The sequence below is a fragment of the Lagenorhynchus albirostris genome, chromosome 7, assembly GCF_949774975.1.
Source record: "Lagenorhynchus albirostris chromosome 7, mLagAlb1.1, whole genome shotgun sequence".
In the NCBI taxonomy this organism is placed as follows: Eukaryota; Metazoa; Chordata; class Mammalia; order Artiodactyla; family Delphinidae; genus Lagenorhynchus; species Lagenorhynchus albirostris.
In genome coordinates this window covers 68,291,754-68,310,887 of record NC_083101.1, presented here as the reverse complement: position 1 = coordinate 68,310,887, position 19,134 = coordinate 68,291,754, and the positions used below count along the sequence as shown (strand labels likewise).

General features: G+C 39.8%; 1 protein-coding gene across 3 annotated transcripts in view; it reads right to left on the bottom strand.

The window, feature by feature from the left end:
• DENND4C (DENN domain containing 4C) overlaps positions 1-17,972 on the bottom strand; it is a 126,024-nt gene extending 108,052 nt beyond the window's left edge. Inside the window, exon 1 of one of the 3 annotated variants that reach the window (XM_060155119.1) lies at positions 17,703-17,972. The gene's annotated coding sequence lies outside the window, so the exon portion shown is untranslated. Of the gene's footprint in view, positions 1-16,662; positions 16,732-17,702 lie in introns of those variants that run through there. The other 2 variants (XM_060155116.1, XM_060155117.1) reach the window with 2 other exon arrangements.
• Positions 17,973-19,134: the final 1,162 nt, after the last annotated feature.

Here is a 19,134-nt window from a genome sequence, read left to right as displayed (position 1 = left end):
ACTGAAATACAAAGCATCCTAAGAGACTACTACAAGGAACTCTATGCCAATAAAATGGAAAACCTGGAAGAAATGGACAAATTCTTAGAAAGGTACAACCTTCCAAGACTGAACCAGGAAGAAATACGAAATATGAACAGACCAATCACAAGTCATGCAATTGAAACTGTGATTAAAAATCTTCCAACAAACGAAAGTCCAGGACCAGATGGCTTCACAGGTGAATTCTATCAAACATTTAGAGAAGAGTTAACACCCATCCTTCTCAAACTCTTCCAAAAAACTGCGGAGGAAAGAACACTCCCAAACTCATTCTATGAGGCCACCATCACCCTGATACCAAAACCAGACAAAGATACTACAAAAAAAGAAAATTACAGACCAATATCACTGATGAATATAGATGAAAAAATCCTCAACCAAATACTAGCAAACTGAATCCAACAACACATTAAAAGGATCATACACCATTATCAAGTGGGATTTATCCCAGGGATGCAAGGATTCTTCAATATACGCAAATCAATCACTGTGACACACCATATTAACAAATGGAAGAATAAAAACCATATGATCATCTCAATAGATGCAGAAAAAGCTTTTGACAAAATTCAACACACATTTATGATAAAAACTCTCCAGAAAGTGGGCATAGAGGGAACCTACGTCAACATAATAAAGGCCATATATGACAAACCCACAGCAAACATCATTCTCAATGGTGAAAAACTGAAAGCATTTCCTCTAAGATCAGGAACAAGACAAGGATGTCCACTCTCACCACTATTATTCAACATAGTTTTGGAAGTCCTAGCCTCAGCAATCAGAGAAAAAAAAGAAATAAGAGGAATACAAATTGGAAAAGAAAAAGTAAAACTGTCACTGTTTGCAGATGACGTGATACTATACATAGAGAATCCTAAAGATACCACCAGAAAACTACTAGAGCTAATCAATAAATCTGGTGAAGTTGCAGGATACAAAATTAATGCACAGAAATCTCTTCCATTCCTATACACTAATGATGAAATATCTGAAAAAGAAATTAAGGAAACACTCCCATTTACCATTGCAACAAAAAGAATAAAATACCTAGGAATAAACCTACCTAGGGAGATAAAAGCCCCGTATGCAGAAAACTATAAGACACTGATGAAAGAAATTAAAGATGATACCAACAGATGGAGAGATATACCATGTTCTTGGATTGGAAGAATCAATATTGTGAAAATGACTATACTACCCAAAGCAATCTACAGATTCAATGCAATCCCTATCAAATTACCAATGGCATTTTTTACGGAACTAGATAAAAAAATCTTAAAATTTCTATGAGACACAAAAGACCCCAAATAGCCAAAGCAGTCTTGAGGGAAAAAAATGGAGCTGGAGGAATCAGACTCCCTGACTTCAGACTATACTGCAATAATCAAGTAATCAAGTAATAATCAAGTAATAATCAGTAATCAAGACAATATGATAGTGGCAGAAAAACAGAAACATAGATCAATGGAACAAGATAGAAAGCCCAGAGGTAAACCCACGCACCTATGGTCAACTACTTCATGACACAGGAAGCAAGGTTATACAATGGAGAAAAGACAGTTTCTTCAGTAAGTGGTGCTGGGAAAACTGGACAGCTACATGTAAAAGAATGAAATTAGAACACTCCCTAACACCATACACAAAAATAAACTCAAAATGGATTAGAGACCTAAATGTAAGACCAGACACTATAAAACTTTTAGAGGAAAACATAGGAAGAACACTCTTTGACATAAGTAACAGCAAGATCTTTTCTGATCCACCTCCTAGAGTAATGGAAATAAAAACAAAAATAAACAAATGGGACCTAATGAAACTTCAAAGCTTTTGCACAGAAAAGGAAACCATAAACAAGACAAAAAGACAACCCTCAGAATGGGAGAAAATATTTGTAAATGAATCAACAAAGGATTAATCTCCAATATATATAAACAGCTTATGCAGCTCGATATTAAAAAAACAAACAACCCAATCCAAAAATGGGCAGAAGACCTAAACAGACATTTCTCCAAAGAAGATAAACAGATGGCCAAGAAGCACATGAAAAGCTGCTCAACATCACTAATTATTAGAGAAATGCAAATCAAAACTACAATGAGGTATCACCTCACACCAGTGAGAATGGGCTTCATCAGAAAATCTACAAACAACAAATGCTGGAGAGGGTGTGGAGAAAAGGGAACCCTCTTGCTCTGTTGGTGGGAATGTGAACTGATACAGCCACTATGGAGGATGGTATGGAGGTTCCTTAGGAAACTAAAAATAGTATTACCATATGATCCAGCAATCCCACTACTAGGCACATACCCAGAGAAAACCACAATTCAAAAAGACACATGCACCCCAATGTTCATTGCAGTACTATTTACAATGACCAGGTCATGGAAGCAACCTAAATGCCCATCGACAGACAAATGCATAAAGAAGATGTGGTACATATATACAAGGGAATATTACTCAGCCATAAAAAGGAACGAAATTGGGTCATTTGTTGAGACATGGATGGATCTAGAGACTGTCATACAGAATGAAGTAAGAAAGAGAAAAACAAATAGCGTATATTAATGCATATATGTGGAACATAGAAAAATGGTACAGATGAACGGGTTTTCAGAGCAGAAATTGAGACACAGATATAGAGAACAAACATATGGACACCAAGGGGGAAAAGCGGTGGGGGGCAGTGGGGGGTGTGTGATGAATTGGGCGATTGGGATTGACATGTATACACTGATGTGTATAAAACTTGGGCTTCCCTGGTGGCGCAGTGGTTGAGAGTACGCCTGCCAATGCAGGGGACACGGGTTCATGCCCCGGTCTGGGAAGATCCCACATGCCGCAGAGCGGCTGGGCCTGTGAGCCACAGCGCTAAGCCTGTGCGTCCGGAGCCTGTGCTCCGCAATGGGAGAGGCCACAACAGTGAGAGGCCCGCATACCGCAAAAAAACAAAAAAAAAACCTTATAACTAATAAGAACCTGCTGTATAAAAATAAAAAAGCTTAAGAAAACATAGTTGTCTCAAACAGTGATACCTATCCCGCTCCCATTAGCAGAACAAAGTTCATGATGGAGTCGTACTGAACTCTCTCTTGGTAAATATAAGTGGTCAAGTGCCCTTTTCTTAGCTCAAATAAAGTGACTTTTCTTCAAAGATAAAAAAAAAAAAAGAAAAATAATACACGCAAACCCAACCATACCAATAATTTCACTAAATTTAAGTAGTCTACCAAGACAAATGAAAATATATGTCCATGGTACTTGAAAAGATGCTCAACATTGCTCACATCAGGGAAATGCAAATCAAAACCACAATGAGATATCACCTTACACTGGTCAGAATGGCTATTATCAAAAAGATAACAAATGACAAATGTTGCCGAGGGTGTGGAAAAAAGGCAACCCTCACGCACTGTTGGTAGGAATGTAAATTGGTGCCACCACTGTGGAAAACACTATGGAGGTTCCTCAAAAAACTAAAACACAACTACCATATGACACAGCAATTCCACTGCTGGGCATATATTTGAAAAAAAAAAAAGAAAACACGAGTTCAAAAAGATACATGCACCCCAATGTTCAGAGCAGCATTATTTACGATAACCAAAATATGGAAGCGACTTAAGTGCCCATCAACAGATGAACAGATAAAGGAGACGTATGGTGTGTGTGGCGGGGCCAGGGAGCACACACACAGTGGAATACTACACAGCCATAAAAAAGAATGAGGGCTTCCCTGGTGGCGCAGTGGTTGAGAGTCTGCCTGCTGATGCAGGGGACACGGGTTCGTGTCCCGGTGCGGGAAGATCCCACATGCTGCGAAGCGGCTGGGCCCGTGAGCCATGGCCGCTGAACCTGCACATCGGAGCCTGTGCTCCGCAACAGGAGAGCCCAGAACAGTGAGAGGCCCGCGTACCACAAAAAAAAAAAAAAGAAAAAAAAGAAAAATACAAATAAACCTGAAAAAAAAAACTGTCCATATAAAAACTTGGATACAATATTCATAGCAACACTACTCAAAATAGCCAAAATGTAGAAACAACCCGAATGTCCATCAACTCATGATGTGGAATTTCCATGCAATGGAGTATTATTCAGCCATAACAAGGAATGAAGTACTACTGATACATGCTGTGACGTGGATGAATCTAGAAAGCATTATGCTAAGTGAAAGAAGCCAGACACAAAAGTCAAACATTATACTATTCCATTTACAGTAAATATCCAGAATAGGCAAATCTACAGAGAAAGCAAGCAAACTAGTGGTTGTCAGGAGGGGGAAGGAGGGGGGAAGGGGAATGGGGAATGACTGATTAAAGAGAAAAAGATTTCCTTTCGGGTGATAAAAACAGTCTGGAACTAGATAGTGATGACAGTTGCGTAACATTGAGAATGTACTAAATGCCACTGAACTGTAGATTTTCAAGTTGTTAACATGGTGAATTTTATATTATGTGAGTTTTGCCACAATTTTTTAAAAAAGGAATGAAGTACTGATACATATAACATGAGTGAACCTCAAAAACATTATCCTAAATGAATGAAGCCAGTCACAAAAGATCACATACTATATGATTTCATTTAAATGAAATGTCCAGAATAGGCAAATCTATAGAAACAAAAACTAGATTAGCGGCTGCCTAGGGCTGGGGTGCGAGAGAGGGGGATTGGATAGTGACTACGAATGGACATAAGATTTCCCTCTGGCATGATGAAAATGCTCTAAATTAGATTATGCCAATGGCTGTAAAACTCTGTAAATATTCTAAGAACCACTGAATTGAACCCTTTAAATGGGTGAATTTTATGGTGTATAAATTATATCTCAATTAAGCTGATTTTCAAAAGCAAATTGTCAAGTGATCTAACCACTCCTAAATAAAGACAGGAACTATTAGACTGGGTTATAAAAAAGAAAGACTCAATTCTAAGCTATCTACAGGAAACAAATTTTAAATATAAAGACACAAATGCATTAAAAGTAAAAGAATGACTGACTTTTGACAAAGGAGCAAAGACAATTCAATGGAGAAAAGATAGCCTCAACAAGTAGTAGTGGGAAAATTAGATGCCCATATGCAAAAAAGAGACTGAGACCTTACACTTTCTACAAAAAATAATTCAAAATGAATCATATACCTAAATATAAAATACAATACTATAAAACTTCTAGAAGAAAACACAGGAGAAAAATCTATATGTGATCTTGGGTTTGGCGATGAATTTTTAGATACAACACCAAAAGCACAATCCACGAAAAAAAACCTGACAAGGTAGACTTTACTAAAAACTTCTGCTCTGTTAAAGACACTGTTAAGAGAATGAAAAGACAAGCCAGAGAATGTGATAAAATATTTGCAAAAAACATATCTGATAAAGAGCTGGTATCCAAAATACACCAAAAACACACAGAACTAAACAGTAAGAAAACAGACAACCCAATCAAGAAATGGGCAAAAGATCTGAACATATACTTCACCAAAGAATATATACATATGGCTAACATGTATATGAAAAAATGCTCAACATCATTAGTCACTAGAGAAATACAAACTGAAATACTGAGATGGCAATACAGACTTATTAGAATGGCTAAAAAATTTCTTAAACTGACAATACCAAATGCTGATGAAGATGTGGAACAGAACCTTTCATTCACTGCTAATGGGAATGCAAAATGGAACAGCCACTCTGAAAGACAGTTTGACAGTTTCTTACAAAGCTAAACATAAGCTTACTGTATGATTCAGCAATCACACGCCTAGGTGTTTACCCAACTGATTTGAAAATTTATGTCCATACAAAACCTACATACAATCACCAAAAACTGGAAGCAAAGAAAATGTCCTTCAATAGGTGAACAGATAAAACAAAAACAAAAACCTGATATGTTCAGCGATAAATGAGCTATCAAGCCACAAAAAGACTTGGAGGAACCTTAAATGCATATTGCAAAGTGAAAGAAGGCAGTATGAAATGCTAATATGATTCCTTTTACATGACATTCTAGAAAAGGCAAAAACTACAGAAACAGTAAAAAGAGATCAGTGGTTTCCAGGGTTTTGGGGTTTGGCAGAGAGGGCTGAAGAATTGAAGTGTGGAAACTTCTACAGATATAAAACTATTCAATATGATACTGTAATGGTAGATACACGACATTACACATTTGTCAAAATTTACAACACAGAGAGCGAGCTTTAATGTATGCAAAATTATCAAAACCATTGAGGAGGTCATGGGATCCACTGAAGGAATGTGGAGTAGGTCAAGAGAATATAACTACTACAAATGTTTGAAAACAACCTCACTGAAGGTGTCGGGGTGGAGGGGTGGCGAGATGCTGGCCAAAGTAACTTTAGAAATGAGTAGAGTCTTTAAAACTAAAAGCAACAGGAACTGCAAATAGGCACTCTAGCTGATAAAACTGTTTCACACAGGGGTATGAGTTAACAGTTCTGATACTGCTATACATGTATACTGGAACTGAACAATTACATAAATGGATGACAGACGGTGGGAGCCAGGTTTCTCATTGTCGGAGCAGGTATTTACAGATAAGCAAGGGGAGAAGTATCCATGTAGTAATGGATTAAAGTTGGAGCTCACCACGAATTCATATTTAGTTTAATATAAATACAGATGGTGATATATAGGAAGAGTTATAGGTATACAACGGGTTACTATACACAAGTATATTTCCTTGCTCAATCAACTAAGAAGACATAGAAGCAACGACATCCAGTAGCAATCAGCACACCAAGCATGTAGATCTTGCTTTCTAACACCGTCCTCCAACAAGAGGAACCAAGGCTCCTTGAAGAAATGACTGATTATAGGACTGGGACAGGAAATACAGGTATCCTTTGCTTTTCAAAAGTTCACTATATGCCACTTCACTTTTACAAAAGACCTACATAAGCATCTATTTTTGCTAATCCAAAACAAATCTGAAAAAAAATTACACTTTTATGCAAAGAGGTGAAAAGCAAAAATAACATTCAGCATTTGTTTTATTTTTTATTTATTTATTTATTTATTTTGCTGTACACGGGCCTCTCACTGCTGTGGCCTCTCCCATCGCAGAGCACAGGCTTTGGACGCGCAGGCTCAGCGGCCGTGGCTCATGGGCCCAGCCGCTCCGCGGCATGTGGGATCCTCCCGGACCGGGGCACGAACCCATGTCCCCTGCATCGGCAGGCGGACTCCCAACCACTGCGCCACGAGGGAAGCCCTATTTTTTATTTTTTTTAACATCTTTATTGGAGTATAATTGCTTTACAATGGTGTGTTAGTTTCTGCTTTATAACAAAGTGAAGCAGCTATACATACACATATATCCCGATACATACAATGGAACATTACTCAGTCAGCATTTGTTTCGCAGCAAGCAGTTATAAAGGCAGTGTGCACCCCAAGCAGAGAGAGGAGAATGGCACCACCAAGCTCCTTCCCCAGGAACTACACTCCGCATCTCAGCATCAAGCTGATATAGCTTTGAACTGTGTAAGCATCTGTGCTTCATCTTGATTTATTGTGTGCATTCGTTAACAAGATGTGTCCTAAAGTAACTGTTTCTTCACTTTACACCATTCTGGCTTAGGAAAGGTTTCATAGGAACACTCTAGTACTTTCATATAGCAGGGGAAACCTTTATACAAAATGAGCCTGCACAGACACGGAAAACAAACTTATGGTTTCCAAAGGGGAAAGGGGGGGTAGGGACAAATTAGGAGTTTGGGATTAACATATACACACTACTATATATAAAATTGATAACCAACAAGGACCTACCGTATAGCACAGGGAACTGCACTTAATATTTTTAATAACCTATAAGGGAAAAGAATCTGAAATATATATATACACACACACACACACACACACACACACATATACACAATCACTGAATCACTTTGCTGTACACCAGAAACTAACACAACATTGTAAATCAACTATAATTCAATTTTTAAAACTTGAGAAAATATTTAAAAAACAAAGTGAAAAAAACAATAAAAACAAAAAAACCCAAAATGAGCCTGGAGCATTTTTTCAGTGCCAGAATTAACAAACATGCAAACAAACAAGAACAACAACAAACCCACATTTATGGGTGTATGTCAAAGGAGCATAGGAACCAACTAAAAGAGCTCCCAATAGCCAAGGCTAGAACAATTTGAACAAATAAAGTAGTACTGGATTATAACCCAAAGCATAAAATAAATATCTGTAAGTCCATGCTGATATAAATTAATGATATGAATAAATTAATAAATGAAGGAAAAGAGACAACTCTCCCATGCAAAGGAATTCTAAATAACTTAAGCAGATACTCTGTCCTCAAGGAGTGTGTAATCCCCTACTCCTTAAGTGTGGGATAAGCTTAGTGACTTCTTCCCAAAGAGTACAGAATGGAAAGGGGGAGGAGAGTAACTTTACGGTGAAGAACATGATAAACACGACCTCAGCCAGGTAATCATAACCAACATCAAAATCACAAGTCATGTTGACAGTATGTACCCCTGAGATGATGTAACGAAGGTGGCACTTTATCTCTGCAATCTTCCTCATAATCTAACCTTAAAAAAAACAAAATTGGAAGAATTCCAATAAAGGGAAATCCTGCAAAATGCCTGACCAGTTCTCCTCTGAAGTGTCATGGTGATCAAGAACAAGGATAATCTAAGAAACTGTTACACCCAAAAGTAGTCTACGGAGACACAACAACTAAATGTAACAAAGTGGTATCTGGATGGGATCCTGGAACAGAAAAAGGACATTAGCTAAAAACTATGGAAATCTGAATAAACTATAGACTTTAGTTAATAATAACATATCAATATTGGTTCATTAATTGTAACAAACATACCATACTAATATAAGATGTTAAGAACCTGGGTCTGGGGTACAGAGAACTCTCTGTACTATATTCTCAATTTTTCTGTAAATCTAAAATTGTTCTAAAAAGTAAAGTATTTTTGAAAAGGTACAAGGATGCAAAAATATATGTTATGTACATTTTAATCATAAGAAAGCTAGAGTGGCCATATTAATAACAGGTAGACGTCGGAGCAGGGATAACGAGAAACATTTCATAATAACATAAAAGTTAAATCATCAGGACATAATCCTAAACATGTACAGATCTAACAAGAGAGCATTATATAAGCAAAAACTGACAAGTTAAAGGAGAAATAAACAGATCCATAATTAAAGAGAATTCAACACTCCTCATTCAGTAATTCATAAAACAGGTATGCAGAAAATCAGTAAGGATACATAAAATTTGAAGAACACTATCAACTAACTTGACATAATTAGTATTTATAGAACATTCCATCCAACAACAGCAAAAATCCACAATCTCTTCAACTACACACAGAACATTCACCAAGATAAACCATATGCTGGCCCATAAAACAAGCCTGGATAAATTTACAGTAAGTCCCCTATACATACAAACATTCAGGTTTCGAACTTTCAAAGACATGAACGTGTGTTTACATGTCCAATCACGTAAATTATTTCAAGTATCTGGCGTACATCATCATGTGCCTGCATCCTCTACAAGTGGTTGTGCTTTTGTGTACTTTACTGTACAGTACTGCTGCTGTGCAACATGAGGAGCTTACTAATGAACACCTGATGGAATTGGAGGCCCAGAGAAAGGACGAAGAGAGACAAGAGGAAGAAAAAGTAACTGAAGAACTGAAGAGATTGACGACGCAGGAAATGGCAAGGGGATTTTCTTTATTTGAGGAGTCACTGTTAGTTTTTGAGGCATAGGACTCAAACATAGAACGGTACACGAAGGTTGCAGCAGCTGTTCAGAATGCAATCCAGTGCTACCGTGTCATCTATGACAGAAAAAAAGAGCTACTACCCAGACATCACTGGAACGTTTTCTCAAGAGGGTAGATAGAACTGAATCTAGCAAGGAACCAGAACCTGTGCCATCAACGTCAGGCATGAATGAAATTGCAGCCTGCCCTCCATCCCCTATGGCTGACGATCCTTCAGCTCTACCATCTCCCACGTCCTCTCGCTCCTCCAGTCAGTAACTCTTCTTGCCTGTTCACTTGGTGCCAGCCCCTGTAAGCCAGCTGTTGTACTGTACACTGTACTTTTCAAGGTACTGTACTGTAAGATTAAAAATGTTTTCTTTATTTATTGTGTTTGTTTTTTATGTATTATTTGTGTGAAAAGTATTATAAGCCTATTATAGTACAGTACTATATAGCTGATTGTGTTAGTTGGGTGCCTAGGCTAACTTTGTTTGACTTACAAACAAACTGGACTTGTGAACGTGCTCTCGGAACAGAACTCATTTGTATGCAGGGGACTTACTATAAAAGACTATAAAACATACAGAATATGGAATGAAATTTGGAATAACAGAAAGATATCTTATAAAATTTCCCCGATATTTCAAAACTAAACAACACTCTTCTAAATAATCCATTAATCAAAAAAGAAACTGTAGGGCTTCCCTGCTGGTGCAGTGGTTGAAACTCCGCCTGCCGATGCAGGGGACACAGGTTCGTGCCCCAGTCTGGGAAGATCCCACATGCCGCAGAGTGGCTGGGCCCGTGAGCCATGGCCGCTGAGCCTGTGCGTCCGGAGCCTGTGTGCCGCAACAGGAGAGGCCACAACAGTGAGAGGCCCGCGTACCGCAAAAAATTTTAAAAAAAAAAACTGTAAGAGAAATCAGAAAATATTTTGAACTAAATGAAAATAACAGAAATCAATTTGTGAGATGCAGCTAAAGCAATGTTTAGAAGGGTATTCTTCTAAATTTATTATTTTATTACTTATATTAGAAAAGAGGAAAGCTTTTCAATCAGTAATCTAAGTGTCCACCTTGAGATGTTAGAAAAAGAAAAGCAAATTAAACCAAGAGTAAGTAGAGGAAAAAATTAAAAGAAGAGAAATCAGTAAAATTGAAAATGCACAAGCAATAGAAATCCATGAGTCTAAATCAAGAAAAAAAACAGGAGGCAGAAATTACCAATGAGTAATGAAAGAAAGTACATCATTACAAATCCTTTAGACATTTAAAAACTAACAAGGAAATATTATAAACACTTTCATTCCATTTTCAACGTAGATGAAATGGACATTTTTTTAAGACACAAATTCCCAAAACTGACATAAGAAGAAACAGAAAATCCAAACAGTCCTATATATATGAATTGCCAATAACCACCAAAAGTAGGAAGAGGCAATGAAGGACTCTTTCCTGAGCCTTCAGAGTGGGCACCTTGATTTTAGACTTACAGTTTCCAGAACTGTGAGAGAATAAATTTGTTAATTAAACCACATGATTTGTGGTTATTTGTTATGGCTACCCTAGAGAAACTACAACACATGTTAATATTTTGGACGTAGTAGAATAAAAAATGTATTAAAGGTATGAAATTTAATTTTTGTTACTTCTTAGTGTGGAGCTACTAGAAAACTTAAAATTACACATGTGGCTTACATTATTTCTAGTGAAGACCACTAATCTAGCTAGTGCAATAAGGCAAGAAAAAACTAAAGGAATACTGATTGGAAATGAAGAAGCAAAATTTGGCTTTTTCTGTAGACATGATGATTATGTATTAAGAAAATCCTAAAGAATCCACATAAAAGCTACCAGAACTGAAAAGTGAATGCAGTAAGATAGAATACAAGGTCAACTTTGTATTGCATTTTTATATACTATCAAGAAACAATTTTGAAAAAGAAAATTTAAAATACAGTATCACTGGGCTTCCCTGGTGGCGCAGTGGTTGAGAGTCCACCTGCCGACGCAGGGGACGCGAGTTCGTGCCCCGGTCCGTGAAGATCCCACATGCCGTGGAGTGGCTAGGCCCGTGAGCCATGGCCGCTGAGCCTGCACGTCCAGAGCCTGTGCTCCGCAACAGGAGAGGCCATAACAGTTAGAAGCCCGCGTACCGCAAAAAAAAAAAAAGTATCATTGACAATAGTTAGCATCAAAAAACATGAAATACTTGGGGAATCAATTGAACAAAATGTGAGCAATACCTATAAAATGAAAATTACAAAACACTGCAAAAAAAACCCTAAAGATATTTAAATAAAGAAAAGATATGCCGGGCTTCCCTGGTGGTGCAGTGGTTGAGGGTCCGCCCGCCGAGGTGGGGGACACGGGTTCGTGCCCCAGTCCGGGAAGATCCCACATGCTGCGGAGCGGCTGGGCCCGTGAGCCATGGCCGCTGAGCCTGCGTGTCCGGAGCCTGTGCTCCACAGCGGGAGAGGCCACAACAGTGAGAGGCCCGCGTACCGCAAAAAAAAAGAGATATGCCATGTTAAAGTATGAGAAGACTCACTATTATTAAAATGTCAATTCTCCCTTTCAGGCTTATTGTAGAAACTGACACTCTTATTCTACAATTTATAAGAAAATGCTAAGGATATAAAATAACCAAAACAATTTTGATAAAAACACAATGGTAAAGGAAAAACACTACCTGATTGCAAGGCTTGCTATAAAGAAACAGTAATGAAGACAATACAGTATTGGTATAAAGACAGACATTTAGACCAACAGAACAGAGAGAGACCAGAAACCAACCCACGGTTAATAAATAAATTAATTAATTAATTAAAAGGAATCACATCTCACATAACCTCCAACCCAGTAAGGGGGACTAATATGAAGAAAGGAAGAGACAGAGGGAGGGAAGGAAGGGAAGGAAGAAAAATTAAACTCTACAGAATAAAATAACAAGATGCTATGATAACACCTGATCTCGCTAACTAGACAGTGTGATCAGGAAAGACCTCTCAGAAAAGTAACAGGTAAATAGAAGAGTACATGTAAAGGCTCTAAGGGAAGGAATCTAAAAGTAGGCCAGTGTGACAGGTGCACAGTAGGCAAGGAGAAAATAAGACTACAGAGATAGGGCTTTTCAACCAGAGGAAAATGTCTGTATAGTTCTCTATTCTATCAACTTTTTTCCATCCCTACCACTGCTGTTCTCAATTCTCATCTAGATGCCTACAAGACCTCCTAGCTGATGAACCTGCAGCCTCACTCAAGCTGGTCTCCCAAATCCATCCTTCGCAACTGAGCCAAAGATATTTAACAGCTTAAAATTATTAAATGGCTCCCTGTTCCCTGCAATGTATAGTCTTAATTTCCTTTCTGACTTTTAAGATCCTTCATGACACAGCCCCTACTTACCCCTCCAGCTTATGCCCCACTTCCCTCCAAAACTACCTGTGGCCCCACACTAAGTTACTTGCATCTTAATAAAACCCACCACATGCTTTCATTACTTTGTGCCTTTTCACATCTTTGAGTTTTAAATCAAATGTCTCCTCTGTAAAGCACCTCTAATACACACCAAACACACTTAGGTATTTCTCTCTGCTCCTATAGCATCATTTGCTCTATTCTAGATTTGTCATGATGTGGTAGTTATGATGCTTACCTACAAGACTATGATGTTTATCCTACTAGACTTTAATATACAGACTGTATGTCATTCATCTTTTTATCCCTAGCAGATAGCACAGTACCTATTTAACAAAGACTTTTTTGCATAATTAAAAAATAGAGACTCCTAACATTTATGCTTTTAGGATCTAAGCATCCCTAAAGTAAGCATACACAATGACAAACTAGATTCAAGGAATCCTTTAAAATATTTCAAAGATTTAAAAAATCCTATAAAATGACTCTTCCATAAGTCAAATAATTAAAAATCTAGATTTTTAAATATTAAATTTGGTTGAAATGCGGTCCTCTTAGAAATATTTATGCCCCACAATATTACCATAAGAATTAAAAATTTTAGGGACTTCCCTGGTGGTCCAGTGGTTAAGACTCTGTGCTTCCAATGCAGGGGCTGCGGGTTCAATCCTGGTCAGGGAACTAAGATAGGTCGTGGCCAAAAAAACTAAATAAATAAATTATATATATATATATGAATATTACTTATTATATTGAAAAATAAAATTAATAGAATTATTACAGAAACTTGTAGCAAGTAAGAGAAAATTACAAATTTATATTTTAATCCCATTCAGTGAATTCAAGTCACAAATGCACATCTACAGTTTTCACCTTGCTTTCAGTTCTCAATCAAATACCATATTGTAGGAGCCCTCATGATCCACTGCAAAGGAAGTAGTTCAAAGAATGTTTACATTTTCAAAAGTTTAATTTGGCTTGGACCATCATACTAGCAAAAAGATTTCATTATAGCATTATTTTAAGATTGAAAAAGTGGAATTACTAAAATATTAAAAGACAGAATAGAGAACAAACGTATGGACACCAAGAGGGGAAAGTGGGGGGGGGGGGCGGGTGTGGGATGAATTAGGAGATTGGGATTGACATGTATACACTAATATGTATAAAATAGATAACTAATAAGAACCTGCTGTATAAAAAATAAAATTCAAAAAAATAAAAGAGTAATGGTTAAATAAACTGTGACAGTACAACTTTGGACTACTACAAAATGATAAAATATAGCAATATGTATTACAATATTATGTTTAAAAAGACAATTGTATGAACATTAGCCACAGAATTATACGCAAGTATAGACAGGATTAGTATAGTATTATACTAATATACTATAGAGGACTTCCCTGGTGGCGCAGTGGTTAAGAATCCACCTGCCAATGCAGGGAATACAGGTTCGAGCCCTGGTCCGGGAAGATCCCACGTGCCGCCGAGCAACTAAGCCCGTGCGCCACAACTACTGAGCCTGCGCTCCAGAGCCCGCGAATCGCAACTACTGAGCCCACGTGCCACAACTACTGAAGCCCGCGCGCCGAGAGCCCGTGCTCCGCAACAAGAGAAGCCACCGCAAGGAGAAGCCCCCGCTCGCTGCAACTAGAGACAGCCCACGCGCAGCAACGAAGACCCAACGCAGCCAAAAAAATAATAAAAATAATAAAGAAAACCTTACTTAAAAAAAAATATATATATATATAAAATAGAAGTATAACAGAACTAGACTACAGAAAATTGTAAATGTAAGCAGGGAGAATTCATTTCTTTCTTTTGAATTTCTCTTAATCATGTTATATTCTTTTCCACTAAAAAGTTAGTTTTCAAATAGTACATGAAGAGAATTGTATTACATTTACTTACTTATATGTAAGTATTATGTACTGACATAAATTTAAACAAAAACTTTAAGTTTAAAAACTACCTAATTTTTTCCCACAAAATACTAAGTTTTAAATTTCAAATAATAAAGTTATCTGATTTTGGAATTTCCTACAATCTGATGCTAAAGACCTACCCTTTTACACCAGCTATACTATGTAAACTCATTCCCCACGTTTTAACACTTTTAGAGTAATCTCCAATTCCCACAAGGCATCCCATCACTGCAAGTCTGTCAAACTGACAATCTTAAAAAGGAGGTACAACTTGTGGTACCAGCACAGAGAAGATAAAATTTTAATTCATGTGCTATGAAAGCTTATTTGCCCTTACTAAGTTTCAGCAGATACATTATACTGGAAATACAAATTAAAACAAATTCCATTTGCAAATCAAAAAGACCAAATGAAACAACCTGCCTCTGACTCAGCAGCTTTTTTACTTTACAACCTGTACTTAAGCTGCAAGGATAAGACTGAAACCTAACTTTCAAACTGAGAAGTAAAACCAGTGCAAAATCAATATTTGTCTTGGCAGGAAACTCCAATAAAAATATGAGATGTTTTGGTCTCAACTTGAGATATAGAAAAGCAAAGGTGCCTCCTTGGGTTATTATTTATCATGCAAAATCCCTTGTCTATAGCTACAAATTAGCTTTTATTGCAGATACTTAACATGTTTCTTTATAGGCAGCGCCTCAGCCAAATAACCTTCCAAATCTGGCACCATGAATTGTTACAGCTTACACACCACTGCAGTTCCTTGTAATTTAAAACATTTGCGTTTTAAGAACAGTCTCCACACACCAACTCTACTGCCAACTTCTCCAGCTGAAAGCTCGAGTTTATACTACAAAATACTATATTTACTCTCAACGACAGAATGCGCTCATTTACAAATTACACAAGAGTAAATGACTCCAATACACAACTTAAAAATGTCTAACATCATACCTTTTCCATTATCCAAATTAACAAGTCTCAACAGCAGTACACTAAGTGAGGTACTATGACCAAAGTTAACTGCCATATCATCAGTTCAGTAAAATCAGTAATACACAAGACAGACCCCTAATCCCAATCAACTATTTAGCAAAATGGCCACAGGGGATACCAATGAGGGGAAAGTGTGGATTGAGTTTGCCATTACTAGAAAAACGAGTCAAAGCAAGTCTGTACGAGAGGCAGATTAACCTCATGAATACAAATCTAAGTTCATTTCTGAGTTCCAGTCTCACACCAAGAAGGCAATTTATCAAATTTTTAACAGTAACACAAAGAACAGGGCAAAAAATAAAATAGAGAACTTTTTTTTTTCATGGTAACGTTGATAAAGAACAGGTATCCTTCAATGCTCAGAAATGAATTTTTCCTTTTACAACCAGTTTTTCTCTTATCACGTGTACACAGAAAATCCTACAGTTCTCTGCATTTCAGATAGCTTAATACACACGATCACCTCAAATCAAATATTTATTGAAAACTTACCTCCTTAGCACAAACATTCTCTCCTTACTACATCCTTCGCCTTCTAAACTGAGACCGGAAGGGAAAACCTACTCCTACGATAAATTAGAGTCTAGGGAGAACATCTTAACACGAGTTTGCACACAATTAAGCAGGTTCAGTAAATCAATTACCCAGACTACAATGCTTGACAATTTCTCTGAAGCAAAAACACACAGCTTAGGGTTCATTACTGGAGATGACTCTTTCCCTCGCATTTACACAAGTAACTTCGGTAACTGCCCTAAATTTTCCCGTGTGAAACAAACAGTTAATAGGAAGGAGGGGGAGTACTATTTAAAAACTGGGTCATTTCCTATGTATTCTGATGAAGTACGATCTTCGAGAAGGAAAAGGTCTATGAAGCAGAAAAAGAAAAGGAGGGGGGAATAGATGACAGCATCCTCAATGCAGAAAAGTTACAGCTCTTTACTGGAGTCAGCAATAGGGGCTCATTAGTTGGTTTTTTGGTTTAGTCACTCGGAGTTGAATGAAACCTGCCTTCCTAAAAGTCATCGCCAACAAAGAAGCCCTGAGGATCCGCCACGGCAAGGCGGAGGAGGAAATGTCCTCAATTCACCTGAGACACCTGCCCAGGTCCCCAGTTCTCTCCCCGCCCTGGCCCCCAACCCCCTCGGGTACCCCGGTCCACGCCCCTTGCCCCCCACCCAGGCGGCAGTCTCCTCGGCGGTCCCGAAGGCCCAGACCCCTCGCGCTTCCTTCCACCGCAGTGGCTCTCCGCAGCCGGGGCGGCGGCACGGGGAGGCCCTTCCCGAGCGGCCTCTCCCCCATCACACCCCGCAGGCTCCGGGGACTCCCCGCCCCCGGAAACCGCAGAGAAACTAGGCCGAGAATGCCAGTCCAGGCCACTCTACGCCTTCTCGGCGACCCCTGCACGCCGGCACTCGGAACCCAGCCCTCCGAGCTGCTACCTGCCCAGCGCCCACCCGGCCCGGGAGCGCGGGTCTAGATGACGGGCGGCGCAGGGTTCCTCCGCGAAAGGCCCTCCGCCGCAGACTCACCTGCCGCCCGCTCCTCCTTCAGCGCCACCCGGGCACAGCCCCTTCCTGAGGCATGAAAGCGCCGGCTTCGGGCCTGGGCGCCCTCGACAGGGAAGGGCCGGGGATTTGCTCTGGCGGCCGCCGCCGCCACTGCCGCCACCACCGCCGCTCTGCGCCTGCGCCGTCTCCCGGGCTGGGTCTCGAGGGGCGCCGCTTGCAACGAGGGGTAACAGCCGGGAGCGCGAGCTCGCGCCGGCGCCTCGGCTCACCCGAGGCCGGTAGTGCGGGCGGCGGGTTGCCTAGGAGCTGCGTGCTGCACTGCTGCCCCGACAGCTGACGGCCATGTTTCTGTTCCCTTTTTCTTTTTTTCTCCCTCTCCTTCCGCCCCTTTCCACAGAACAGCACTTTCCTTCCCCCCTCCCGCTCCCTTTCCTACTGCGGGGGCGGTGGAAAAAGGCGTGGGGGAGGGGTGGGGAAGGGAGGACGCGGGGGCGGGGCAGCGCTCGAGCCCCGCCCCCGGGGAGGGCCGAGGCTGCACGGCCACTGCTCCCCTCCCCCACGCACCCCGCCGCGACACCCTCAGGGCGCGGGGGTGCCAGTGCCGACAGCCCGTGAGCCCCGCCTCCGCGTGCGCGCGGCGGGTCCCGAGCAGAAACAGAGCCAGGGAGAAAGGACTCAAGGTACTGCTTTGCACCCCTTCCTGCGGCTCTCAGACTCGCCTGTGGTGCGGCTTTATTGCCTTGGCCTCAAGCAGGTGGCGGCTGATCTTTTCCGGTTTTTCAAAGGCGAGGAAAGGGATTCCGAGTCCCTCAAAGTCACTGAGGACAGTGCTGAGAGAGACGCAGGTCTCTGGATGAGAAGTTTCCTTCCCAGGATGGGAGTTGGAATTCCCACGTATGACAGAGGGCCTCTCAGGCAGTAGAGAGACCCGCCGACTGGGGCTTGCCTAAGTCCTTCCTGACTGCAGCGGCCCTTCAGAGTCCTTGACCGCGCTCGGTGTCGCTACCTCGCCAGAGATTTGGGGATGGGAACTCGGTACTTGGAAATTGCTCGTTTAAATAATCAGTCCTCTCAGGCCTCCTAAATAACTGTAGCCTCCTTATCCACACGGCTGCATGCATGGTCCGTTCCCTTAATGCAAACTTTATGAGATATTGTTAACTACGTTTTGAAATAATTATATATATGTAATTATATATACATGGAAAAATAACAACTAGTTATTCAGGAAGAAGCAAATGGTTTGAAACAAATTAGGAGAACTCTTTTACCTCCTGGCAAAAAAAACTGGCGAGTGACTTCACAGATTCCATGGCAGGTCAGAATTAGAATTGGCAAGATCTGTGCACTAACGATGAGTATTCACATACATAAGGATCATTTTCCTGAGAATTACTCTCTCCTTATTAAATCTGTATTTTTGCTGAAAAGTATGAGATTAAACCTCGGTCAT